This window comes from Neofelis nebulosa, chromosome 7, assembly GCF_028018385.1.
Source record: "Neofelis nebulosa isolate mNeoNeb1 chromosome 7, mNeoNeb1.pri, whole genome shotgun sequence".
Classification (NCBI taxonomy): domain Eukaryota; kingdom Metazoa; phylum Chordata; class Mammalia; order Carnivora; family Felidae; genus Neofelis; species Neofelis nebulosa.
In genome coordinates this window covers 145169652-145197563 of record NC_080788.1, presented here as the reverse complement: position 1 = coordinate 145197563, position 27912 = coordinate 145169652, and the positions used below count along the sequence as shown (strand labels likewise).

Sequence of the window (27912 nt, the reverse complement as noted above, 5' to 3'; positions counted from 1 at the left end):
CCCACTCTCTGCCCCTCCCCTGCTCGCTCTTTCTCAAAAACAAATGAGTATTTTTCAAAAAGTAATGCAGTAAGGGCAACAGAATCGATTAAGTGAGACTAGTCATATGCTGACAAATGGCAAAGCTGGGAGACAGGTGTACGGAAGTTCATTACACCATCCTCCCGACTTTTGTGTAAGTTTGAAATTTTTCATAATTAAAAAAGTAGGATTCCTTTTAGAATATACATTTATATGTGTATAGTTGCAAAGAAAGCAATTCAAATAGATACTCATCAAACTATGAAACGTGGTTATTAAAAGGTTAGGGGTAGTATTTAGGTGATAATTTTTTGCCTATCTTAATTTCTAACTTTTCATCAATAATTATATATTACTTGTGTAATTTCTTAAATAGAAAAAGGAAAAAAACCCACAGGCCAAAAAAACCACTAAAACTTTCAAAATTATTTTAAGTGGCTTAAAAGCATGTCATGGCCTAGCGCAGGGTCACAGAAAAATATGTGCCTTTGTGAATAGTAAAATTCACCATAAAAGAAATCTTACTGTGACACCAAGTAAATGCATGAATGGGATGATATATCACCAACAGGTGATGATATATTTTGAACCAGGCAAATCATAAGTTTCACGCCAGTTGGGACCGCTGGAATATGTTATTAATGTTTCTGTGGCACCAATGATGTCACTCAATGAGATGAGAAAGGACAGGAAAATTCTTTAAAGGAGCCAATCATTCAGAGGACAAATAAGCAGGCCATGGCTGGTTCTACTGTTTCACTCTTCGAATAGTACTGCAGTGTTAGAAGGGCTCACTGTGCGCTCCTAATTTGCTACAGTGGCAAATAAAGTAACTTTTCCCAGAGGCTTCTTTGGGATAATCCAATCTGTTCTAAGTCTATCTCCTAACTTTTTCCCTACTGTAGATTCATAATTGAGTCCCCATCTTTCTCACAAGAATTGAACTGAGAACTCATCATCAATCCCAAGCTCTTCTAAAGATTCTAGGAAAACCCAAACCTAAATGATCCTCAATCCAGAAGAAATAGCTGAAGGAGTAACTCAGTGGAATTTGCTTTTCTGCATTCAGTAATATTTTAGCACTTAAAAGCTAAAATCTCTGAGGCCTGAAATAAAACTGGTAGGCTCAATAGGGACAGTATCGTATGCATAGTCTCAAAGGGGACAGCAGTGTATTTTAAATGTGGGTTAGGAGGCCAACCAGCTTGGAACTGATTAAGAAGTGCCACAGTGAGGGCAGAAATCAACCCTAACCCAAAAGTTAACATTTGGCAACAATTGCACTTTTGCTTCACTCCATTTGTCATTCATTACCTCATGTAATCAAATACATAATTAAAAATGTGCAACTAGGGGCGCCTGGGTGGCGCAGTCGGTTAAGCGTCTGACTTCAGCCAGGTCACGATCTCACGGTCTGTGAGTTCGAGCCCCGCGTCAGGCTCTGGGCTGATGCCTCGGAGCCTGGAGCCTGTTTCCGATTCTGTGTCTCCCTCTCTCTCTGCCCCTCCCCTGTTCATGCTCTGTCTCTCTCTGTCCCAAAAATAAATTAAAAAAAAAACGTTGAAAAAAAAATTTAAAAAAAAAAATAAAAAATAAAAAAAAATAAATAAAAATGTGCAACTATTAGGGACGCCTGGGTGGCTCAGTCGGCTGAAGGTCCGACTTCGGCTCAAGTCATGATCTTGAGGTCCGTGAGTTCGAGTCCTGCATCAAGCTCTGTGCTGACAGCTCAGAGCCTGGAGCCTCTTCAGATTCTGTGTCACCCTCTCTCTCTGCCCCTCCCCAGCTTACAGTCTCTCTCAAAAATAAATAAACATTAAAAAAAATTTTAATGTGCAATATTAGCTTTAAAAATTAAATATAAAGCTATTCACAAAGAAATGGATTGCTTATGGATTGAAGCAATCCATTTCCCAGTGTGAGTAATGTTGTAATAGATCTCCATATACAGGGGTCTCATATGAATGTTGGTTAACGTTCAGTCTCATATTCATGGAATCAGAGGACAGAGATAAAAGTGGAGCTTTTAAAAAAGCCACATTTGCTCTCAAGATGTTGCAACTTAAGGGGCGCCTGGGTGACTCAGCTGGTTAAGGGTCCGACTTCGGCTCAGGTTATGATCTCACAGTTCAGGAGTGCTGACAGCTCAGAGCCTGGAACCTGGTTCAGATTCTGTGTCCCTCTCTCTCTGCTCCTCTCTCTCTCAAAAATGACTAAACATTAAAAAAAAATTGTAATAAGTTAAAAAAAAAAAAGATGCTGCAACTTAAAACCAAAGATGTAAGCTGCCTAAAATCATAAATCGATTCACCCAGCAGCTACACTTGGAGCTCTGATCCTATTGGCTGTAAGTGGGCTATACCCAGTAAACTCGGGGAAAGCACAGGGTAACCTAACCCAATGCCCTCACTTCTGTCTCCTTTCCTTTCACCTGTGGCATTCCTGCTTCTACATCAAACAGTAACTAGCTGTCAGAACTTGAAATTCTATCATTTATAACACAGAGTAGAGAAATACAGAAGACTCTGCAAAGCTCACGAAGCTTAGCATAAACCCAATGACGCTCCTTTAGCTGGCGCAAAGCTCACAGGTTAAGTTCGGACCACTGCCAGCCTTCTCTTGGCTAAGAAGGGAATAGCTTGCTTGATAATTCACGGTTTCAAGCCGGCCGTGTCCTGAGCAACCAAGGCCAAAGCCCACTACCACAGCTCCTTCCAAACTTCCTGACTGCCTTCCGGAAAGTCTTCCCTCTGCAGCAGAGTCAAATGCCCGATGAGAAAGCTCTGGCCAGCAGGGACGCGCGCCAACGCAGAAAGGATGGCGGGACAGGCGGGAGCCCTAAGTGAGGCTGCAGATGCTGACAGCCAGAGAAAACGCCCGCCCGCGGCTCAGCCTGACGGTGCGTGTGGTCACAACGAAGGCTGAGGCTCCAAACACCAGCAGGTCTTATAAGCAGCACCTGCGGCTACAGGCCAAAAGACAGTCTCTCGGGTGGTATGGAAAGATCTCTGATCTCTCTTCCACGTAGAGTACTTCGACCATGTAGGTCTTTAAATTTAAAGAGACACAGAACAACGTAACACCCATTTCCAAGTGTCTTACTGTCTACAGCAAGTCCAAGTGCTTGTACTGTTCTCACAAGTCCTTGGACCTCAAGCCACATGCATGAAGGTCAGGCAGCAAGAAACCATGGCCGACCCAGGGCCCCAAGGGAGGAGGAGCATGGCAAAGCACAGAGAGCCAGCCAGGCAGGTCCTGTCCCCGGACAAGACGAGGCTGGGAAAGGCACTATGAGGCCGCTGTTCAGGCCCCGCGGTGTCCCAGGCCAGAAGGCCACCTGCCATCATTTTAGGACACGTTCTGCCTGAGTCCCCGGCAAACACCTCAATTAATTAACATTTTTAAAGGACCTGAGTTATTTCTCCGTGAGAGCTCACACGTCAATCCCATCGTCCACATAGTCCTAACCTGGAAAAACAAAAACACGGAACAGCCCACCATTTCAAAGTGCAGAGTAAAACATTTTAGAGAAAAATCTGGTTGGAAACCTACATTACATTCTGAAGAGCAGTTAAGAGCACAGACTGTGGAGCTAAGACGGCTGGGTCAGACTCAGCTCCTGCTGTTCCCAGCCCTATGAGCTCAGACTAGTTATTTGCCTCTCCACACTACCGTTTCCACAAAATGGGAAAATAAGGGTAACAAAAGAGTTCCACCACGTATAGAGGGCTAAGGAGTTAAAATGTGTAAGTGGTTAGAGTGGCAACACAAAGTGCTCATGTAAGTACGAGCTAGGTAAGTAACATCAATTTACATCTGCTAAATGCAATCAAACAATAGTGAGTTAGCAAGGAAACAAGCATTTGATTCCTCATAGGCATTTTATTTTTTTAATGTTCATTTTTGAGAGAGAGAGACAAGGCATGAGCAGAGAGGGGCAGAGAGAGAGGGAGACACAGAACCCGAAAGCAGGCTCCAGGCTCTGAGCTGTCGGCACACAGCCCGACGCGGGGCTGGAACCCGCGAACCACGAGATCATGACCTGCTCTGAAGTCAGACGCTCAACCAACTGAGACACCCAGACGCCCCATAATGTTTATTTATTTATTTTTGAGAACGAGTCAGAGGAGCGCAAGCAGGGTAGGAGGGAGAGAGAGAATCCCAAGCAGGCTCCACACTGTAGGGCTCAAACTCACCAAAAGGGAGGTCGTGACCTGAGCCGTGATCAGGTACCGGCCACTCAGCCGACTGAGCCACCCAGGCGTCCCTGATTCCTCATATCTTTAAAGATAAAGGTATTTTCCTATTTAGTTGCCTGTCCAAAACTGTGTGTCAGTGTTGGGGGTGAGAAGTGGAGGAGGTCAGAGAGGTAAAAAAGAGCACAGAGAGCCTAAATGACAAGCCCTGTCCCTTCACCAGAAATGGCAACTGTGCCCTGGGTCAGAAGTGCTCGCTCTGATAACCTGTTCACTTTCATACACGGCTGGACCAAAGCACAGCCAGCAAAATTACATTTTTCAGTCCATTCAGATTTTACCAAAATTCAGTGCAACATAATTTTTGAAAGTTGTAAAAATTAAGTTCAGAGGCCAGAACTGTGTGGTACCTCAATGAAAGTACAGGTTAATTTCTGACACAAAACTACCCGTGGCACGTTACAATGTGATGGTCAGGTACGTGAATGTGTAGAGCCTGGACTGTGACGTCAAAGGCTCTCTCACCTGCTTCTCTGACAGACAGTAAGCGAATGAATGTTAGAAAAAGGAAATAAAATGCTTCCCTTTAAAACAAAAAAGCTGATAGGCTGTTGTTCAGTAGAGTAATACAATGAGCGTGCCCGACTGGCTCAGTTGGTGGAGTGTGGGACTCTTCATCTTGCAGTCGTGAGTTCAAGCCCCACGCTAGGAGCAGAGATTGCTTAAAAACAAATTCTGGAAAGGAAGGAAGGAAGGAAGGAAGGAAGGAAGGAAGGAAGGAAGGAAGGGAGGGAGGGAGGGAGGGAGGGAGGGAGGGAGGAAGGAAGGAAGAGGAAGGAAGGAAGGAAGGAAGGAAGGAAGGAAGGAAGGAAGGAGGGAAGGAAGGAGGGAAGGAAGAAAGAAAGAGGAAGGAAGGAAGGAAGGAAGGAAGGAAGGAAGAGGAAGGAAGGAAGGAAGGAAGAGGAAGGAAGGAAGGAAGGAAGAGGAAGGAAGGAAGGAAGGAAGGAAGGAAGGAAGGAAGGAAGGAAGAGAGAGGAAGGAAGGAAGGAAGGAAGGAAGGAAGGAAGGAAGGAAGGAAGGAAGAGGAAGAAAGGAAGAAAGAAAGAACATAATGAGGGAAATCCAGAAATATGGGTATTACAATCATTTGTTACGTGCCCAGATGGCAGCCACGTAGTCACACGCACTCTTTGGGGAAAAGGATTTGTAGGAAAGACAGTGTGCGTGCTAGGAAGGACACTGGCTTCGGAGTCTGACAGGTCGCCCGTGCCGCTTACCAGCTGTGCGGCCTTGGCACGTGACCTCATTCCTCAGCGTCTCCCTTCGCCTCTAAAGTAGGAAACACCACTACCTATTTTACGAAGCATCTGAGGATGTGAAAGCGCCCAGCTGAATGCCAGCAGAGTACGTGTTCAATACACGGTAGCTGTAATGATACACAAATTAATCAACAGCTATTAACGCAATCTATGTGTTAAACAGCCAAGAAGCTTTCACGGAGGGTTTACTGTAAGGAGAGCCTCAAATCACATGCCATAAAGCAGTGGCTCTCACGCCGCAGCACACCGGTCACTGGCTAGTTAAACAGATTGCTGGGCCTCACCCCCAGCGTTTCTGGGTCAGCTGGGGGAGCCAGGGCCCTCCAATCTGCCTTCCCACAAGCTCTGAAGAGGTGCTGACGTGGCTGGCTGAACACCTCACAGAAGAGAGCCACCGCTCCAAGGGTAGAGAGAAGGAAGAGGGGCCTGACAGCTTCTGTAAAGGCAAGAAGTCAAATACCTAGGCAGAAAGGCATGAGAAGGCACTATGACGAAAACCAAGACAGACAGACGGACAGGCAGACGAAGCAGGGACATCAAGGTCAGCTCGGCCAATTAGTATCTCTGGGAGAATCTCATCGCAAGAACTGACAGATTTTGAAGAAGCCATTCAAAGGCTAACTTTCTTACGAGGCTCAGCTCGTATTTGGCGGTTTGAGTAAAATGAGCCATTATGAATCCTGGGAAAGTTAGCCACATGGTGAAAATGACAACTGCAAGCAGGGATGGGACAGTAGGTAAGGCCAGGCTAAGTGGCATGGAAATGGAAAGAGCAAGAGCAGTGAAGGTCCACTGCTGACTGGGATACAGGTGATCCCGAAGCACCTTTATCCCAACAGCCAGGACCTTTAGAACGTACATTCTACAAGATGGTGGTCCACAAAAGGGTCTACCAGCTAGGAGAATCAAGCCCCATTAGGGCCTACTATTTATTAATTTGGTGTTACCAGGCATTAATCAGGGGAGCTAAGAGACCGCAAACATAATTCACTCAAATAAGAGAGGAAAACCTTGTATCTCCTCAGTTACCGAACGTGTTCCCTAAGTATAGTGCATAATGTTAGCTATCACTGCACCTGTTATTAGTATCTGCCAGAGGAAAGCAGATATTATTTGCCAGAGGAAAAGTCTACAAAATTTGTTTTAAAACAATGCTCACGAAGAGACTGTATCTCAATCAACACTTTTGGGTCAATAGTGATAAGATAAAGAGAAACATAACTTAAAATGAAAAAATACACAGGACATCATGGCCCACTAGTCTACATCACTCGAAGTTCAGAGAAAACTGCTGACAGATTATTTTCCATAAAAGACAGGAGAGATCAGGAAATCCTAAGATTGTTCCGGGGGAAAGAAAAGAGTTTGAAACCCTATTCCGTATCTTATACCAGAATAAATTTCAGCAATATCAAAGATATATCAAATATAAACAATGAAACCTCAGAAGTACAAGAAGACACCATGAGGATCTTTAAAAATAAAATTAGGAAGGTTAACTGGGACCCAAAACCCACAGCCATAAGATAACAGACTAATACATTTGTCTACAAAAACAAAAATAATTCTACCCAAGAAAAACCACCATGAGCAAAATCAGAACACAACTGACAAATGGAACCAAATGCTGCCAGTCCAACCACAGATTAAGGGCTAATTTACATAAAAGGACCAAAATCCTAGTTGAAAAATGGATATAGGTCATAGACAACTCACAGAAAAGGCATATACTTGAAACTATTGTAGCATTATATATAAACTATATTTCAATTAAAAGAAAAATAAAAGATACAAGTTAGCTATGCAGGAAAAAAATACAAATGCCTCTTACGTACATGAAGTGACGCTTAATTCATAGTTCAAGAAACACCGAACTACAGTGTTACACTATTTTTCATCTGCCAAATTGGCAAAGATCAAATAATAGTATGTTGTGCCTGAAGTATTAATTGGAACAACTTGTGGGAGGCAAGGTAACTGTATCTATCAAAATTACAAACCCACATGTCCTTTGACCCAGCAATTCCACTCAGGAATTTACTCCTTGCAGGTACTAGCAACATGGCAAAATGACATATGCACAGGTTATTTATTGCAGCATAGTCTGTAATAGCTAAATCTGGAAACAACTTCAATGTCCAACAAAAGGGGAAGTATTGTACATTTTGTACATTCGTACAATGGGATATTGTGCAGCTATTGGCAAAATAAAGAAGCTCTTTACACACTGACAAAGAATAATCCTCAAAATGCATTTTATAAAACAAACCAACAAAAAAACAAGGTGCAAAACTGCGCCGATACTAAAGTCTACATTTTTTAAAAAAGGGAGGAATAGAGTATGTCTGTGATTCTTTGTGTAGGACCAGGGGTCATCTCTGGAAATATACACAGGAACTTCACAATGGTTACTTCTGAGCAGGGTAACAGGGCGGCTAGGGACAGGTTATGAGAGACTTTTCACTGCAGGCCATTTGAATTTTGAATCATGTCAATATTACATTTTATTTTATTATTTTATAGAGAGGGTGCAAATGAGTGAGGGGTGGGGGACAGGGGGAGAGAGAGAATATCCCATGAGGGGCAGAGAAAGAGATGGGGGGGGGGGGGGAGAGAGAGGGGGGGGGGGAGAGAGAGAGAGAGAGAGAGAGAGAGAGAGAGAGAGAGAGAGAGAGAGAAAGAAGCAGGACTCACCCGAGCTGGGGCATAAGCTTGCGCCCAACGACGGACTCGAACTCATGAACCGTGAGATCATGACCTGAGCCCAAGTCAGATGCTTAGCCGTAACCGACTGAGCCACCTAGGCGCCCACTGTTTTCAAGTAGGCTTCATGCCCAGTGCATGATTTGAACTCATGACGCTGAGGATCGAGACCTGAGGCAGGATGAAGAGGTGGACACTTAACTGACTGAGCCACCCTGGCGCCCCTAGGTTACCTATTTTAAAAGTAAAATGTGCCTGGGGGTCCTTGCTGGCTCAGAGGGTAGAACATGTGACTCTTTTTTTTTTTTTTTAACGTTTATTTTTGAGAGAGAGAGAGAGAGCGAGCATGCACGCACAGAGAGAAAAAGGCTCTGCGCTGACAGCTGACAGCAGAGAGCCAGATACAAGGCTCAAACTCACAAACCACAAGATCATGACCTGAGCTGAAGTCGGACACTCAACCGAGCCACCAGGAGCCCCAAAACATGTGCCTCTTGATCTCGGGGTGGTGAGTTCAAGCCCTACCCTGGGCATGGAGCCTACTTCAAAAAGAAAAAAAAAAAAAAACACACGAAAAGAAAAGAAAAGAAAATATGCTTATGAGAAGTCATATTACCTATATCCTAAATGAAGATTTTCAAACTACGTCACTTGAGATAACAAATCTCTTTCACCATCCATTCAAAGTTTACCGAGTTCTGTCTGCGCCGAGCACCGTGTCAGGTGCTGGAGCCTCAGCAGCAAAGACAGTAAACCCTCCTCTCGTGGGCTTTAGAAGGGGACAGTCAGCAGACAAGTCACCCGTGAGCATCAGAGAACAGTAGGGACGGGGAAGGGGAGTCGGAGACCAAGGGTGCGAGGGTGACTGCAGCACACTTCCGGGCAGGGTAACAGAAAGCCTCTTTGACAGGCTCGTGTTTGGGTAGAGATGTGAAGAAGGCGGGGGAGGGGGGGGGGGGGGGAGGCAGCCCTGTGGCTGGCCCGGGAAAGTAAGCGTGCGACTGAGGGTCGCTGGGCTCCTCCTCAAGGAACAGAATGGAGGGAGTAAGGGCGGGTAAGGTAGCAAACCACACTAGGGGCTTGGGAGAGGGAAGGCACCAGATCCTAATGATGAAAAAGCATCAGAAACTGTTCAGCATTGGAAAAACTGATCTGACCTATATATTGTTTTAAACATCATTCTGGCTGCCATCAGAAGAGACCGTGAGAAGCAGGGAGCCCACTGAGAAACCACCCCAGTAATAACCCAAGTGAGGAGTGATGCTTCCTTACACTGGGGAGGCAAGGGTGGAGGTGGGAAGTGATCAGATTCTGGATGTATCTTAAGTCAGGGCCAAAAGCCTTCACCACTGAAGGTCTGGACACTGAGAAAAAGAAAGCAGTCACCGGTGATTCCAATTTAGCCCAAGCAACTTCCTACAACGACCTAATAGGTTCATCTAAAAAGAACAAAGCTCAACTACTCTAGGTTATCAACACCATCAACAAGACGCAATGCTTATCTGCAAACCAAACCAGGGAGCTGCAGGAGATTTTCAAGTTGAAAAAGAATCCATACCTGGGTTCATTCTCTAAATACTTAATGAGCACCCACCCCTGCAGGGACCTAAATTATGCTTAAAATACGTAACTGAGCACCAAAAATGGACTGGCAGAAAAAACAACAAAATACTAACCGCTGCTGGATATGGGATTTTTTTTCTTCTTTGAATTTTCTACCATAAACATACCCTACTTTGGACTGCAGGGGGAATAACTTTCCTTTTTAGTGCCACCAACGAAGGACAAATTCTTACAGGGCAAACTTAATAGTTTGATCAGCAAACTTTTCTTCCAAGAAAACTTTTAAAACCGAACAGATTTCTCTGTTTTCTTTCATGCCTCCATTGGTTGCCAGTGCTAAGGGAAGCTGTATGGGGGAAAACATGTTTGGGAGAAGGGGTGGGGGAAAGAGGAACAAGGGAGAAATGGGGTACACACAACAGCTGGCTGTTCTTTAAATGCAGTAGCTCACAAAACACAAACGAGACAGATCAGAGATTACTTTGTTTAAAAACATTTAACCCAATACCAACCACGTACAAGACAATATGACCGACAATACTAATGTTCCCACCGTCCAGAAACAAACAACAGTCACTTACACATTTCTCCATTCATCCGGATACTCACAGAGCGCCTCTAACGTATCAAAAGCACAAGCCAGCAGTGAACTGGAGAAAATCAGCCCTCCTCAGCTGGCAATCTGGCTTAGGGGGTGGGGAGAGAGGAAGGACACTAAACTTCAAATTCAAGTTACTCCATTATTGCCAAGACACGTGCTAGAGAGACGAGCTGGTGGACGATAGGAGGAGACCTGCCCTAGTCTAGAGGTCAGGGTAAGAGGCCTGGCACAAACCACGCAGGAGCTACGATGTGCAGGAGCAGGAATTACGCAGTGAAGGGGAAAGGGGATGGGGAGTGGAAGGGCCCCCACACAAGGGAGCCAGCACGGAAGAATCTGCGGCAAGAGGGTAAGGAAGCCTGGTTAAAGACACGAAAAGGAAAGCAGTACGTCAGAAAGACACAGTGAAAGGAAAAGAGGATGGGAGGAAAGCAAGGGCCAGCTCGATCAGGGCCCAGCAGGCCATGTTAACCACTTTGTTCTCAATGTTGAAAGCAACTCAAACCACTGAAAGATCTTATTAGGCTGGAGTGATGAACAGATTCACTTTTAATTTAATGTTTTAATATGCTTTATTTTTTTTTTTTTTCAACATTTTTTATTTATTTTTGGGACAGAGAGAGACAGAGCATGAACGGGGGAGGGGCAGAGAGAGAGGGAGACACAGAATCGGAAACAGGCTCCAGGCTCCGAGCCATCGGCCCAGAGCCTGACGCGGGGCTCGAACTCACGGACCGCGAGATCGTGACCTGGCTGAAGTCGGACGCTTAACCGACTGCGCCACCCAGGCGCCCCAATATGCTTTATTTTTTAATGTTTATTTATTTTGAGAGAGAGCGAGGGAGTGTGTGCGTGTGTGTGTGTGCGCGCGCACGCACAGGGGAGAGGCAGAGAGAGATTGAGACTCCCAAGCAGGCTCTGTGCCATCAGCACAAAGCACGATGCGGGGCTTGAACTCATAAACCCTGAGATCATGACCTGAGCTGAAATCAAGAGTCAGACACTTAAACACCTGAGCCACCCAGGCGCCCCCAGATTCGCTTTTTAAAGATCACACTGGCTCCTGTGTAGAGAATAAGTTAGAGCGGAGCACGGGCACAGCAGAAGACGAGTCAGAGCGGCTGGTGCTCAGGGGAGGCACCATGAGGGCGGTGAAGGTGTATTTCAGAAGTAAAAATCAATCAGGACTCTGGGGGCGTCCAGCTGGCTCAGTCAGAAGAGCATGTGACTCTTGATCTCTGGGGTTGTGAGTTTGAGCCCCATGTTGGGTGTGAGGATTAAGAAAAAAAAAAAAAAAAACTTAAAGAAAAAAATCCACTGGGGCGCCTGGGTAGCTCAGTTGGTTAAGCATCCGATTTCAGCTCATGGGTTCAGGTCATGATCTCACAGGTCATGGGTTCAAGCCCTGCATCAGGCTCCGTGCTGACAGTGTGGAGCCTGCTTAGGATTCTCTTTCTCTCCCCGCCCCCCACCCCTCCCCTGCTCATACTTTTTTTCTCTCTCTCTCAAAAATAAATAAACTTAAAAAAAAAAAAAAAATCAACCGAGATTCCTGACAGAGGGAAAGCGGGTAGGGGAGTGAGGGAGGCAGAGAAGAAAGTGCCAAAGACAATAATGAAATAGAACATATTTAAAAGGACACATTGAAAACAAAAACTATGTAAGTTGAAAATAAGGAATAGAAAGACATTCCATGCAAATACTAACAAAAATAAACTAGGGGCGCCTGAGTGGCTCGGTCGGTTAAGCGTCCAGCTTTGGCTCAGGTCATGATCTCACGGTCCGTGGGTTCGGGCCCCGCGTCGGGCTCTGGGCTGATGGCTCAGAGCCTGGAGCCTGCTTCCGATTCTGTGTTCCCCTCTCTCTCTGCCCCTCCCCTGTTCATGCTCTGTCTCTCTGTCTCAAAAATAAATAAACGTTAAAAAAAAAAAATTAAAAATAAACTGATTTTCCAATCCTCAAAACAGAATTTTGGGCAAAATTAGACATGATCGAGAATACAATATGCCAACACAAAGAACAATCTACAGAGATTAACAATTCTGAATTTAAAAAAGCAAAAAGTGGGGCACATAGATGGCTCAGTCAGTTGAGCGTCCGACTTCGGCTCAGGTCATGATCTCACGGTCTGTGGGTTCGAGACCCACGGCAGGCTCTGTGCTGACAGGTAGAGCCTGGAGCCTGCTTCGGATTCTGTGTCTCCCTCTCCCCCTCTCTGCTCACACTCTGTCTCTCTCTGTCTCTCAAAAATAAACAAAAAGAAAATTCAAAAAAGCAAAAAGTGATAGAGAAATTGACAAGTCCAGAATCAGAGATACTTATCACATGAGAAACTGGTAGTCAAAAAAGTTGTAAAAATACAAACACTGCGAACGGCATTAAAAACTTAAACACACACACATACACACACATGCACACACAGACATGTCATCTTGGCCTAACAAAGAGAATATACATTCTTTTAAAACGCATGGAAAACATTTTAACTGGACCAAAGGTAAGTCTCATCACATTTCAAATAGCGAATATCAATAAACATATTTTAGGACCATACAATGCAAATAAATTGATCAATAAGAAAATTAAACACCATGAATAGAAACTAAAAAGTGCCTGCTTAGAAATCCAAGGGTTAAAGAGGGACTAAAAATTGAAATAAAAAAATATCTAGATCTTAGTAACAATGACATCACCATATATCTAACATACAGAAGACTGCTAAAGCAATACTGAGAAGGAATCCTACAGTTTTGAGCACATCATTAAAAATAAAGGCTAGGGGCACCTGACTGGCTCAGTGGATTAAGCCTCCGACTTCGGCTCAGGTCGTGATCTCTCGGTTTGTGGGTTCGAGCCCCGTGTCGGGCTCTGTACTGGTGGTGGGGAGCCTGCTTGGGATACTCTCCCCCCTCCCCCCGCCCCTTCCCCACTTGCGCGCGTGCGCTCGCTCTCTGTCAAAATAAAATAAACTTTTTGAAAAAGGGCTAAAAACCTATGTTGTCAAATCAGAAAGCTAGAAAAAGAGTAAACCTAAAGAAAGCAGACAGGAAATACAGATTACAACAGATTCACAAACAGTAGCTGAGTATTTGAAACAAAATCTTAGTTGACAGACTCTTGTAACTCTGTTCTGGGAAGAATTAAAATACGAACAAGAGGGCAAAGCCCAGCTAGTGCCTGGGCCCCAGAGCAGCTCACAGCTCTGCAGAGGAGGGGAGCACACTTCCAACCCAGTCATGGCCACATCCACAATCGCCAACAGACGGTCCACACAACGAAAGGCAACAGGAACAGGAGAAGGAACTGGCAAAAGTCACCATCAAGAAGGAAGGTCTGGGATCTGGAGCCAATGGTGACAGAGAAGGAGCTTTGCCAGAGCACATACCTGTCCCAAGAAATGCATCCATGCTTTCAAGGGAACACCCACTGGATTAATTTAATGCAGTAAGCACTTTTTCCTTTGGGGAAGGGGGAGAAAAGGCATAAACAATTTTAGAAAACAGAGAGACTTAGGAGAGAGCAAGGAAAAGCGAACAGGGCCCAGTTCAAGGTGAGGTAGGTGGGGAAGAAAAAACTGGCAAAGGGGATGAAGTAGTGAATGGCCAGAGAGGCGTGGGCCAAAAAGGGAGAAAGTCAGGGCACCTGGGTGGCTCAGTTGGTGGGGTGTCTGACTTGATTTTGGCTCAGGTCATGATCTCACTGTTTGTGGGATTGAGGTCCCCCCTCCCCCCCCCCCCCCCCATTGATTGGGCTCTGTGCCGACAGCACGAAGCCTGTTTGGGATTTTCTCTCTCTCTCTCTCTCTCTCTCTCTCTCTCTCTGCCCCTCCCCCACTCATACTCATGCACTCTCTAAATAAACTTTTTAAGAAGTTTCTTTGAAAGAAATAGTAAAAAAAATTAAAAAAAAATAATAAAGCGGGAGCGAAGATCACACTGGAGCAGGACAATGTTTCTAACTGAACTAGTAACTTAGGGCTGAAGCCCATTCAGCCCCACTAAGACCTGGGGCATCACTATGGAAGTCCGTGCCCCAGGTGGACTAGAGGAGGTGGCTGGGGTGGTGGTGGAAGCCAAGGTGCCCCAGGCGCTGTGCAGCGGACACAAAACCTCCCCAGAGGACGCCAGGACCGGAGTGGGAAGGAAGGCTGGGAGGCAGGGACTAAAGACTTCAATGAGCAGAGGCGGCCACGAGGAAGAAGGAGAAAAGCAGAAGAGTCTAAAGGGCAGAGCCTTCGGAGGGACACCAGGAGTGGCAAATGGACCGTGCAGCAGTCAGGACTCTGCCTTTCCGGCTCTACCTGCGCCCCACTTTCAGAACAAGCTGAGCTAATCCCGCCCTCGGTCCTGCTAGCACACGCACACCTGCTCCAAGATCCGGAGGAAAGAACAGCACAATGTCAGGAGTTGTACAATTTCCCATGATTAAGTGGGAAGAAGGAAAAGGGACTGCAAGGGACAGCATGAGCGATTCTGCTTGGGACACCAGCACAAGGAAGATGCAGCTTCCAAACAAAGCTAGCTCCAGATGATCAAAGCTCTAGCCACAGCCTCCTCTTGGAAAAGCCCAGAGGAACAGCACAAGATTCGAGGTTGTGACTGATTTCTAAGGAGCCTCTCAACAAAAGCAAAAGGAGTCGGCAATCCGGCCTCTGCAAGCTTCGGTAACTAACAGCGACCATATTTGGCTTGTGACAGGGATTTTAAAAGATCATCTCATTTACTCAAATAAATCCTCAGAGGACTACAATCTCAACAAATTCGTTCATTTAAAATTGACACAATGTGCCTATTATGTACAGGCTCTGTGATGGATATGGGTGAATAAGATGGCTTCTGCCCTCAAGATTGCACAATCTAGTAGGGGAGACAGAGATTCAAACAAAAAATTCCAAATCGTATGAAAAAGTGGAAGGGCATTCATAGCAGTCAAACAGCAAGAGCAAAGGAAAGAGAGGTTTTTTTTTTTTTTTTTTTTAATGTTTATTTATTTTGGGGGGGGAGGGGAGCAGAGAGAGGGAGAGAATCCCAAGCAGGCTTCATGCTCTCAGTACAGAGCCTGATGCAGGGCTCGAACCCACGAACCCTGAGATCATGAACCGTGAGATCATGACTTGAGCAGAAATCAAGGCGGATGCTTAACGATTGAGCCCCCTGGCTGCCCCTAGGAAGGAGGTTTCTCAACTGCGCAGGAGTACAACGCAGCCCGGCCATCCTCCAACTGCAGTGGGTTGCCTTCCCCATTGTATTGCTGCATCTCACCAGGAGCTCAAGGAAAAATCTGTTACATCTGGGTCCCTGACACCTGAGCCGGTGTGAGACGCTCAGTGTAGTTTGCACCTCTTGGTTGCCGACCCAGTACCTACGTATAGATCTATTCTCCTGTCTGCTATCTACTCGCAGCTCCAGAGTGGGCTCCAGGGAAATCAGGGTATGAGAGAATCCAATCTCCTTGCCAGAAGTCACTCGGTACATACCTCCCTGGCCATGGGAATGGGCTGGTAATCCAGTCTGGGGCAAAAGGTCAAGGAGGAGGTTTGCCAGCGGCTTCAACGAAACAATTTCTCACTCTCCTGAGAAAATGACTAGAAGACCTGTTCACTCTCATCCTGGATACTGGCTCTCGTTCTGGACCATGTGTTACAGAAATGTGAAGCCTGGACCTCTACCACCATTTTGCCACTTAGGCCAGGCTGACACAAAGTCGAAAGCAGAACCAAGAGAACCTCAGCAAAACTGAGCTGGCACCTGAAGCCCAGCTCACCCCTAGAATTTTCAACATAAGCATCCCCTTTAAAGTTTAAACACCTTGTTGGAGCTGGGTTTCCTGTCACTCGTAAACCAAATCATACCTAACATATTTGAAATATATTACGTCATAAAAACTACCAGCAAATCACCATCCCCCAGCTCCTTTTACAGCACATTTCAATGTTTACCTCTTGCTCCTACAAAAGTCTTCGTTAAACCGAATTCTCAAATATTAAAATGTAAATCTCTTCCCTCATCTTCAAACTTTGGAGGACAACTAGTTTATCTATAAAAATTTACTTGAAAAATTTACAAATTTAACCACAAAAAGGATGAAAATTATTCAAGGTAAAAACAAATACACACACACTCACCCCTAAGCAAAGTTACAAGACCGATGACAAATGAAAGAAAAAACATCTGTCATTCATATCACAAAGGGCTAATCTCCCTAATATACATAAAGAACTCCTTTTTTAAAAACTTAAGATACCCAACAAACAGAAAAATGAGCAAGGGATATGAGACAGTCTGTAGAAAAAGAAATACATTCAATTCTTAATATATAGAAAGGTGCTCAAGCACTCTCATCACATGGGAAAAACAAAAACAATACAAATTTCTCCCCTATCAGATCAAATGCAAGTTCGACAACATGCCCTGTTGGTGAGGCTGTGGCAAAGCAGGTATTCTCATGTGGGAGTACAAAATAATACAACCCCTCCCTGGGGACGGTGATTTGATGATATATATCAAAAATGCATAAGGGGGCGCCTGGGTGGCTCAGTCGGTGAAGCATCCGACTTTGGCTCAGGTCATGATCTCGCGGTCCGTGAGTTCGAGCCCCGCGTCAGGCTCTGTGCTGACAGCTCGGAGCCTGGAACCTGCTTCGGATTCTGTGTCTCCCTCTCTAACCCTCCCCTCTTGCCCTCTGTCTCTCTCAAAAATAAACAATAAACATTAAAAAAAATTTTTTTTAATACGTAGGCATCAACCCTCTGCTCCAGCAGTACCTCCTGTGGAAATACACCCTGTTAATATACCTGTCTACGTGCAAAGTAATATACATGCAAAGCTATTTACTGCAGCGTTATTTGTTTTTTTTTTTAATTTTTTTAACGTTTATTTGTTTTTGAGACAGAGAGAGACAGAGCATGAACGGGGGAGGTCAGAGAGAGGGAGACACAGAATCCGAAACGGGCTCCAGGCTCTGAGCCGTCAGCCCAGAGCCCGACGCGGGGCTCGAACCCACAGACAGTGAGATCGTGACCTGAGCCGAAGTCGGACGCTTAGCCGACTGAGCCACCCAGGCGCCCCTTACTGCAGCGTTATTTGTAATAATAATAATTTTAAAAAGATAGTGATATGTATCCATAGCACAGAATAAAAAGCAATTATAAAAAAAGAGTGAAGAAGCCCTCTATTTACAGATATGGTAAGCTCTCCAATAGATATATAATTAAGTGGGAAAAACTGAGACACAAAATACCATAGTGTGCTCCCTCAATTTCTTCTCTCCTCAAATGTCATCTTATTCTTACAGCGACAGAAGGATGAGTCAAAAACAAATACAATGATTATAGGCAGAGGGAGAGAGCTTTGCAGGGAGAACAGAAATGGAAGCTCAGCGTCTCTGAACAGAACCTGTTTTACAGTTTTGATGTTGGAAGCACATAAAAGTCTTCCGTAATTGAAACATAAAATTAAATTTTTTCTAATAGATTTATTGAAGTATAATCAATATACAAGGAATTGCACATATTAAATGTATACAGTTTGAGTTTAGACAGATGCACACACCCATGATACCATCACCATAACCAAAGTAACAGAAACGCCCAACACCTCCCAAAGTTTCCTCATGTCCCTTCGTTTTTGTTTTTGTGGTAAGAACACTTAACGTTAGATCTACCCTCTTAAATTCTGCAGGGCACAATACCATGTTGTTAACCACAGGCACTGCTGTAGAGCAGATCTTCAGAATCTATTCATCTAGCATTAACTGAAACTTACACAAAATTAAATTTAAAAACAATCCCTCGGGGCGCCTGGGTGGCGCAGTCGGTTAAGCGTCCGACTTCAGCCAGGTCACGATCTCACGGTCCGTGAGTTCGAGCCCCGCGTCGGGCTCTGGGCTGATGGCTCGGAGCCTGGAGCCTGTTTCCGATTCTGTGTCTCCCTCTCTCTCTGCCCCTCCCCTGTTCATGCTCTGTCTCTCTCTGTCCCAAAAATTAAAAAAAAAAAAAAAAAAAAAAAAATCCCTCATGTTCTAAAACTGGACTGTGGCAACCGTTGTGCAGCTTGGTAGATTCACTAAAAATCATTGAATTATACACTTAAAATAGATGGCAGGAAGGTACGATAATCTGACTGAGAACTAAAGAAAGCCAGTAAACACCAATGTCTCCCCAACTTCAGTGAGCACACAAACTACCCGGAGACCCTCCAGGAATGCAGAGTTTGATTCAGTAAGTCTGGCATGAGGCCTAATTCTGTACTTCCCAGAGGCTCCCAGGTGATGACACGGACGGTGCTGGTCTGTGCACCACACTCTGAGGCTGTCCAAGCTGCCAACTAGAGGAGCTTGGCTTTAAGAAGTAGTTGAGAAATTGGGGCAGTAGCTCCCGAAGGCAAAGGACAGGTACCAAGTGGGCGGGGGCCAGAAAAGACCTTTTCTTCCCTTTTGCCGTCGGCGTCGATTGAGTCCGGGTTAGAAGGGAGAGTGAGTGCGAGGGGGTTATAATGACTAGCCACAGCATTTAAGACAGGAGTCTGCTGGAGAGAGTGGCAGTGTAGCAGGAGCCAAAATCTCTGAGATATGATGGGAAGTGATGAGGGTCCAACGAGGGATGGGGTTGATACAATCCGATGACCCGAGTTCCGAAAGGACAGTGTGCTAGGAGTCCTACAGGAGGACCAGATACTAATGTAGTACATTACCTCAGAAGTAGTACCAAAAGAAAGAATACACGTTAAAAAAAAATCATTTTAAAAATCATACTAAGAGTTCCAGAAGCTAGGATATAGCCAACATTTGGATGATCGTCAAGAAAGAAAATAATTGGGGCTCCTGGGTGGCTCAGTCAGTTGAGCGTCCGACTTCGGCTCAGGTCATGATGTCACAGTCCGTGAGTTCGATCCCCATGTCGGGCTCTGTGCTGACAGCTCGGAGCCTGGAGCCTGCTTCGGATTCTGTCTCCCCCTCTCTCCCTGCCCCTCCCCTGCTCATGCTCTGTCTCTGTCTCAAAAATAAATAAAAACATTAAAAAAAAATTTTTTTTTTTTAAAAGAAAGAAGATAATCTTGTCCTCTAATCAGGTCTTGCTAAAGCCTCAACCCTCACAGTGACTCTTCAAGGAGTCATGCCACATCCTCAGGCCTTGAGTCTCTAGTCGCCTTGGTTTAGAATCCCTTCTCCCTTCACCCCACCCACCTATCAGAATTCAGTTCATAAAGCTTTTTTTTTTTTTAATGTTTATTTATGGCAGCCGGGGGAGATGGGGCAGAAAGAGAGGGACACACAGAAACCGAAGCAGGCTCCAGACTATGAGCTGTCAGCACAGAACCTGATGTGAGGCTTGAACTAACAAGCTGAGAGATCATGACCTAAGCTGAAGTTGGACACTTCATAGACTGAGCCACCCGGGTGCCCTCAGAACTCAGTTCAAACATCACCTTGTTAAAGCCTCTCCCTTTCTACTGCAACTAAGACAAATATCACATTGTAACACTGTATCATAATCATCTATGATCTGAACCAATGAAACACTCTTACAAGACTCAATCTTGTAAGTACTTCTTGTATTCCTCCCTCTAGTTAGGGCAGCAAGAGTAAAGGAATGATCCAGAAGAGAAAGAAAAACAACACAAGACATGGCCAACTTAGAATCCTAGATAATCAACTGCTGAGTAAAAAGCCACCCCAAGTACCACAGACGCTTCTTCACACAGCTAGAAGTGTTACTTAACAGGACAGGAGAGACCGGTCACTCTTACATTCCATCACACGTGACACAGGAGAAAAGGTAAATTGAGACTTATCAAAACCAGGGTGCTTAAGCTTTCTGTGCTATGGACTCCTCTCACAATGATGTTTTTAAATACGAAAGATTACAAAAGAGATCAATTATTAAAACAGTTAGTTATAGGGGCGCCTGGGTAGCTCAGTCGGTTAAGCAGCCAACTTCGGCTCAGGTCATGATCTCGAGGTCCGTGAGTTCGAGCCCCGCATCGGGCTCTGTGCTGACAGCTCAGAGCCTGGAGCCTGTTTCAGATTCTGTGTCTCCCTCTCTCTGACCCTCCCCCATTCACGCTCTGTCTCTCTCTGTCTCAAAAATAAACGTTAAAAAAAATATTTTTAAACAGCTAGTTATAAAAGTTTCTTCAGGTCACATTGTAACAAGCTCTAGTGCAGATCCACTAACCACTGTAACTTCGAAGTAGCAATGACTGTGACATCTATCCCCCTGCAACAACCATAATGTGATACGCAAACACCTGTGATTTTCACTGGTGATAAAGTCACAAGTCTGTTACATTGCCTCTGCGATTTGCTGACTAAATCCACAATTGGAAGGACACGTTCGAATTCGGTTACAGTTTTTGCCCATCTAGGTTGATGCATCCCCTAAATTCTACTCTGATTAGGCAGCACTAATAAGTGAATAGTGTGCACGTCTCACCACTACTTACTCGCCCATCTCACCACTGGATGGTAGGCGCTTGAGGCCAAGGACTGTGTCTCGTTTGTCTTTGGGTCTACAGGTCCGATACATGTTAGCTGGATGAGTAAGTCATTTTCTGTTCCGCTGGACTGTGAGCTCCTTGATGGCAGAGCTTCTGTCTCAACAACAACACAGAGCAACCACTCAAATCTTGATAGAATGAATGAGTGTGTATCTTATCTCCTTGGTCGGACGATAATCCTCTCAAGGTCAGGGATCATGTCTCCTACTTCTTTGATTTCCCATAGTCTAGTGTACTGCTTTTCACACAAAACCACTCAAATATTTGTTAAATGAGACATTAAGACAGCGCCTCTGAAATGAAGATCAAAGCAAGTAAAGAGAAGGAGCACCTGTACCAGTTCTGCTGTAGCAGGGAAACGCGGGCAGCGCAGCAGTGAGGCCGGACTGCACCAACCAAAGGAAAGACTGAGCCAGGCCACAGAGCTCATCTGCAATGTGGCTGCTGGAGAAGACGCGAAAATATTCCTATTCTTATTTGTAAAATACAAAAACCTTGTAAGTTCCTTCTTAATCTTGCTTCTTTCTTAGGCTGCTTCTTTCTTACAAAATCTTGCCTCTTTCTTATAAGATCTACATTTTCCTACTGCTACAAAGTAAAAGCATAGCAGAGACTGACTTGGCATGTTTTTAGTACAATACACCCTACTTTTTAAAAATCCATTTTACAAAAGAGAATGCAAAACAGGGCTCAATTTACAAATTACCAATTGGCAGAGGAGCTGTGAAGTTGAGAAAAATGCTAAAAGGTAAGAGCGATCGCCAGTTCAACCTCAATCAGAAATGAAGATGAAGCATTTCTGAAGTTACAACTACGAAGATACAAGTTTTAAAATTTACAAAAATGCGATCCAAACGCACTTCAGGGCAAATCATCTGTTTGAAATCCAACCCAATATTCTTCTCCATCTAGGCAGAGAAACACTTCTCCACCTCACCTTTACTCCCGAACTCCACTTGGTATTTGCATTGCATATACCATGTGCACAGCACAGCCTTCTACTTTGTAGTCCAATTATCAGTACAAAAAGACAAGCTCCTCACTCACAGACAGAAGTGTCTTCCTTCACCTTCACAACACCCACAACAGACACCAGTACCTTGTACATAACAGGTCTGCAATAAACTCTTGATTAATGAGGATTTTTTCCAAAGCCAGACATACCTTGCACTGTATTATAAAAAACAGACGCCGGGGCACCTATGTGGCTCAATCCAACCCCTGATTTTGGCTCAAGTCATGATCTCAGGCTCTGCATTGACAGTACAGAGCCTGCTTGGGATTCTCTCTCTCTCCCTCTCTCTCAAAAGAAATAAACTTTAAAAAATAATAAATAAATACATCTTTAAAAAAACAACACAAAGATGCCAAATTTTCAGAGATTAAGGTAACTCATCACTGACAATTTAAAATGTCCTGGGGTGCCTGGATGGCTCAGTCAGTTAAGCAATCGACTTTGGCTTAGGTCATGATCTCCCAATTTGTGAGTTTGAGCCTCATGTTGGGCTCTGTGCTGACAGCTCAGAGCCTGGAGCCTTGCTTGGGATTCTGTCTCCCTCTCTCTGCCCCTCCCCCACTCTCGCTCGCTCACGCGTGCTCTCTCTCAAAAATAAACATTAAAAAGATAGTAATTAATGATAAATAAACAAAATGTCCTGAAAATTGGGGTGCCTGGGTGGCTCAGTTGGTTAAGTGTTCAACTTCAGCTCAGGTCATGATCTTACAGGGTTCGTGGGTTCAAGCTCTGCATTGGACTCTGTGCTGACAGCTCAGAGCCTGAAGCCTGCTTTGGATTCTGTGTCTCCCTCTCTCTCTGTTCCTCCCCCACTAATGCTCTGTCTCTCTCTCCTTCAAAAGTAAAAAGCATTAAAAAAAAATAATTAAAAAAATAAATTTAAAAAGGGGGGGGGCACATGGGTGGCTTAGTCACTTAAGCGTCAGACTTCAGCTCAGGTCATGATCTCATAGCTAGTGGGGTTGAGCCCCTCCAGGCTCTGTGCTGACAGCTTGGAGCCTGGAGCCTGCTTCAGATTCTGTGTCTCCCTCTCTCTCTCTGCCCCTCCCCTGCTAGCTCTCTCTCTTTCTCTCTCTTGAAAGTAAACATTTAAACAAATAAAAATAAAATCTCCTGAAAATTAAAACAGAGAATGTCTGCCAATTGAAGTTATTTCTGCTTTTGAAGTTTATTCCTACATAACCAAATAGGGCCACATTTCATATTTCTTCACAAACTAATCTCACTGAAATATAAATAAAATTGTTCTCCAAGATATCAGATTACAAAAATCTTCACATTTATTTTTAAAACAAGGTTCTTAGGCATATAGCCAAACTAGTCAGTGATAAAATCCACTGTTTTGAGTCTTGCTCAAGTTTTCTACCAAAGCACAATAAATACTTAAATAAATGAAGTCACTAGACTAATTCAATGACAATAAACATAGGTGACAAGTTTCTTAAGGGCAGAGACTTCGTCTAAACCCAGCATCTAGAGGAGCACCTCCTATCTGCTAAGCGTGCCCCACAACTATTTACTAAAACAATGGCACTCATGACTATCTCATGGGTCTCTAGGACACATTCCGAGAGCTGCTTACCGTCAGTCATATCCACCCATTCTGTCTTTCAAAAATCTCATCATCATCCTCTTCTTCAAGGTCAACAGAACCAAAGAATCATATGAAAGTTTCTCTAGCCTGTTCTAAGAGACAAATTAAGATGCTTCCCTTCAGTATATAAGATCAATAAGTCAAATAAGTATCAATATTTCAGAAGACATTAAGTAGCCCTTGATGGGAAAAAAAAACTGCGGTTTCCAATTTCACATGTGCCCCACTAAATTAAGCACAACACTTCTCAAAGTAAATTTGATATAAAAAGCTTTGGTCTCCTAAGCCTCTTTCTAAACTAGAAATGGAGAGAGCAGAGAGATGTGAAAATTACAAATGGAGGGAAGGGTGTGAACATGACCTTCTCTGGAGCAGTCCAGTATCTAAAACTAGTCTGTGGAAAAAACCTTTAAAAGGCTTCTAGCTCACCCTCCCACACAGAGCATGAATCCCTCAGTCACCAACAGGTGCTCCTACAGTCTTTGAGAAAGAGACAGACTATCTCCCACACAGAATGCTCATTCTCTCCCAAGCCAACCCATTGCACTCCTGGACAACTCTCGCTCTGATAATATTTTAGCTGTTATTAAATGACTCTTCTGGCCAAAGCTTCACGTCAACACAGTGAGTACTTTTCTAGCATAAACACCTAGAATCACAACGTGTTCAACTTGCTTTCACAACACACCCCATACTCCTCAATTCTCATTAAAGAAGTAGGCAATGATTCCAAGACATGAAGACATCTTCCCAATAAAAAGATGCATTTATTTTCATTAAAAAGCTATTGAGCACAGACTCCTACAACCTTCAGAGTCGAAAAGACCTTGAAAGCCATCCAATTCTACTCTTCCCCCCCCCCCCCCCAATTGTAGGAATTGCTTCAGTAACACTTCTGGGCAGCACATTTGTGGCCTGGAATCTTAAGATAGGAGGGGAAAAGTAAGTCTCTTTGATTTGAATGTTAAGTAGTTCTGAGTATAGTTTTTACAAGTTGTCTGTTAGTACGTAGATTTGTTAGGTAATGTGGTTTGACAGAAGTAGATCAAAAGTAATCTGTGTCATTTGGTTACTTTCCATTACTTCATGGTCTCTTGCTACACAATTTCCCAGTTGTAAGAAAGCTAAATTTGTTACCTACTAACAATAATTTTGAATGTCTTTTTTAAACTGTGAGCCACGAGGCGCCTGGGTGGCTTAGTCAGTTAAGCGTCTATTCTTGATATCAGTTCAGGTCATAATCTCATGGTCGTGAGACTGAGCCCCACGTTGGGCTCTGCATTGAGTGTGGAGCCTACTGGGGATTCCCCCTCCTCCAGCGCCCCCCCCCCCCCCGTCTCTCTCTGTACCTTCCTTGCTCATTCTCTCTCTCTCAAAATAAATACATAAGCTTAAAAAAAAAAAAAACAGAAAGAAAAAAAAGATGTCAGCCACTAAAAATACCCATTTGGGAGCCCAAAATTAAATAGGCTTTTTAGCTCGTAAAAACCTTTTTTAAAGTATGGCACAGATGGACATAGATATTTTATTCAGTCATTCACTCAACAAATAAATAGTTAGAGCCTACTTTATGGTGGACACCGTGCTGGGCACTAGGAAAACAGTGAAAGCAGAAAAGACAAGATGTCTCTTATAAGAGAGCTTTGTTTATAGAGAGACAGATTATAACCCAGAGAATTACAAATTGAGAAAAGTGCTAGAAAGGCAAAGTTCAGGATGTTATGAGAACATGTAATAAGGAAAACTGATCTAGCCTGGGAATTCAAAGCAGGATATGCTATGGAAGTGATATCTAAACTAAGATCTGAATGGTTGCCATTCACATTTATGTAAAATTGGATCTCATAAAATGAAAGGGTTGGTCCAATAAGCCCAGCTACCTTTGGCATCTTTATAAAACCATCTCTTAAAAAAAAGAAAAGAAAAAAAGGCAAGGCCAGCACTCAATCAAAAGGTGTACAGGCCAGTAGTTGACAATTCTTTGGAGAGGGGCAGGGTCTTGCTCTACCGCAGATCCCCCATCTAGAATAATTATCATCATAGTAGCCCCTCAAATCTTTGCTGAAATGATTAGCGTCAGGATTAAATCAGTGCTCATATTATCTTCAGTTAAGCAAAATAACTTCACAAAACTACATCTCCGTACACAAGAACTCCACTGCAAACTTCAACTGCAAAAAGAAGACGCTTTCTTGTACCCCACAGGATTGCTATCAAGATTCGAAGAGATAATATATGGCAAAATGCTGGGGTAGATCTTGCAGTGCTCGGAGGCCATGGCATCCGCGTGATCAAAAAGCTTGATCGGTCCCTTCTCACTACGACAGTTCTTTAGATTCAGCTACGCTTCATCTTCCTGACCATGAGAAAGAAAAAAAACAAAACTGTAACACAGGTCTGCACTCCCGCTCTAGCCTTGGCTTCCTCAGAGACGGTGAGACTGCAAAAGCTGAAGGTCCCGTTTAGCTCTGCAAACTGACCTGTAAATCTATTTAAAGGGCCAAGAATACACTCCTCAGTTCAGATTTGAGATGACCTCGCCATCCACTCCATTCCCCCACAACTCCATACTTCCTTTTAGGAATGGCAGCACACAGCTCGTGATTTAAGTATTCAAAGACCTATTTTCCACTTATTTCACATGCAGATTTAAGCCGAATGTATGTTTCCAAATTAGACCTTCCAAATGATCCGACTAATTGTTGTAAAACTTTGTACGCCCCAATTTTAAAAAATGAGTAAAAACAGTCAAAATGACCAACTGTAAGAACAGAGTTATAACTCCTATCTGAGTAGGAAATTATCTGCTCTATTTTATTTTATTTTTTTAATTTTTTTTTTTCAACGTTTATTTATTTTTGGGACAGAGAGAGACAGAGCATGAACGGGGGAGGGGCAGAGAGAGAGGGAGACACAGAATCAGAAACAGGCTCCAGGCTCCGAGCCATCAGCCCAGAGCCCGACGCGGGGCTCGAACTCACGGACCGCGAGATCGTGACCTGGCTGAAGCCGGACGCTTAACCGACTGCGCCACCCAGGCGCCCCTCTGCTCTATTTTAAAATCAGAAAAGACAGGGATGCCTGGGTGGCTCAGTCGGTTGAGCATCCGACTCTTGATTTCTGTTCAGGTCGTGATCCCAGAGTTGTGGGAACAAGTCCCTCAAGGGACCCAGCATGGAGTCTGCTTAAGATATTCTCTCTCTCTCTCTCTCTCTCTCTCTCCCCCCCTCCTTCCCTCTCTCTCTCTTCCCGCCCCCCCTTGCACATGCACCGCATGCTCTCTCAATATAAAAAAATTTTTTTAATTTAAAAAATCAGAAAAGACAATCTCAAAAACAATCACACACTCAGAAATAACAGTAAGTAAATGCAAACACATTCATGGAAAACAGTTTTAGAAAATCATGATGACTAGAAGAGAATGGAAATGTCCACCATATAATGCTATGTTACTGCATGAAAATTAAATTTCACAAAAAGTCATAGAGCTCACATAAATTATGCAGCTAGAGACAAATCTACATGTTTAAGATTTGTCTTATTTAAAATAATTTTGGGGTGTGGTTTTGAAAAGCTCTCCTAGGGGCACCTGGGTGGCCTAGTCGGTTAAGGGTCTAACTTCAGCTCAGGTCATGATCTGGTGGTTTGTGAGTTCGAGCCCCACGTCGGCTCTGTGCTGACAGCTTGGAGCCTACAGCCTGCTTCAAATTCTGTGTCTCCCTCTCTTTCTCTGTCCCTCCTCCATTTGCGTGCTCTATCAAAAATAAACAAACATTAAAAAAAAAAAAAATTAAACCTTGGGGCACCCGGGTGGTTCAGTTGGTGAAGCGTCCGACTTCAGCTCAGGTCATGATCTCATGGTGAGTTCGAGCCCCGCGTCGGGCTCTGTGCTGACAGCTCAGAGCCTGGAGCCTGTTTCAGATTCTGTGTCTCCCTCTCTCTCTGCTCCTCCCCTGCTCGTGCTCTGTCTCTCTCTCTCTCTCAAAAATAAACATAAAAAAAAATTTTTTTTTAATTACACCTTGGAAAGCTCTCCTAGTTTTAACCTTCATCAAATAGCATCCAGCTAAGAGAACACAACTATGATACTTTCAAGCAAGAGAGCTGTTTTGATGATGCAAACCACAGCCACCAGATCCAGATAAGGTTTGCCACCGGAATGCTTCAGAAATAATACACTTCAGAGGCGCCTGGGTGGCGCAGTCGGTTGGGCGTCCGACTTCAGCCAGGTCACGATCTCGCGGTCCGCGGGTTCGAGCCCCGCGTCGGGCTCTGGGCTGATGGCTCGGAGCCTGGAGCCTGTTTCCGATTCTGTGTCTCCCTCTCTCTCTGCCCCTCCCCCGTTCATGCTCTGTCTCTCTCTGTCCCAAAAATGAAAGAAATAAAAAACGTTGAAAAAAAAAT

The 27912-nt window shown here is 44.3% G+C and overlaps 1 protein-coding gene across 21 annotated transcripts in view; it reads right to left on the bottom strand.

Annotated features, from left to right (window-relative positions):
- Window positions 1–27912, bottom strand: part of WDR20 (WD repeat domain 20) — a 67544-nt gene that overhangs the window by 37301 nt on the left and 2331 nt on the right. Inside the window, exon 2 of one of the 21 annotated variants that reach the window (XR_009264806.1) lies at window positions 25707–25864. The exons of 18 other annotated variants lie outside the window; for them this stretch is intronic. The gene's annotated coding sequence lies outside the window, so the exon portion shown is untranslated. Of the gene's footprint in view, window positions 1–25706; window positions 25865–27912 lie in introns of those variants that run through there. 2 more of the 21 variants (XM_058740299.1, XM_058740305.1) reach the window with 2 other exon arrangements.